Source organism: Atta cephalotes (genome assembly GCF_000143395.1).
Source record: "Atta cephalotes unplaced genomic scaffold scaffold00062, whole genome shotgun sequence".
In the NCBI taxonomy this organism is placed as follows: Eukaryota; Metazoa; Arthropoda; class Insecta; order Hymenoptera; family Formicidae; genus Atta; species Atta cephalotes.
Window position 1 is genome coordinate 1,037,971 of NW_012130126.1, and position 1,012 is coordinate 1,038,982.

A 1,012-nucleotide genomic window follows, 5' to 3' on the forward strand; every position below is an offset into this window, starting at 1 on the left:
GTGTGTGTGTGTGTGTGTGTGTGTGTGTGTGTGTGTGTGTGTATGTGTGTGTATGTGTGTACTTTTGTGCACAAACGCGTGGTCGAGATCCCTAAAGTTTAGAACACATAGCTAATTGTTCATTTGACCATCCAAAGAAAAGAGGATAGATCAAAGATTAAAGGACACATTATATACAATGCAAAAGTCATTAGCCATCACAGATTGGTAATGACATTTCTGTTTAGCATTAAAAACAAAAGAGAAATTCTGTATGTCTTAATTTGTCCGCTCATCACCTGATCTCCGATATATTTATAATAAGTATATAAAATATCATCACATCGCGCGGTCCAGATTTAAGTACAAGATCGTTCTCTCTGCGATATACGTACGAAATAGAATTTCATATAAATCGACATAATTTTATATAGAAGACAATATAGATTATGTACTTAATGTTAAAAAGAAAAAAAGCATTGATACGACGGCAGTTATTTATAGATTGTAAATTCGAGAAAAAAACAACGCCAATACATTAATTATCCTTTTCATCACTGTAAATGCACGTTTTTACAGAATTCTAGGATCAATGTCTTGAAACGGGGGCTTATATCTTTCGTATTTCAAAGTTTAGCGTAACATGTAACCACATACATACGACATCGAATCGCTCGCAAAAAATTGGTCTTTTGCAATCACGTATAAAGTGATATTCCTTAAGATACAATTATCTATGAGAACGCGTTAAACATTTCAAAATTCTTTCTTATCATCGCGCCTTCCGAGATACAGATCCAGTTTAACCGAATTGGCGTAGAGACATTGTGTTACAAAAATATCGCATTTGATGAAGAGATTTTTACAAGAAAATTCTATATTAAAACTATATTATATCTTCGAGAGAGAAAACTGTGTAAACGAATAAAAATTACACGCGTATAATATACATAATTATCGCGATGAAATATAATGATACTGAACGTTAAAGAAAAGATAATGAGTAAATAGAAATTATTTTTAATGGCAAGAT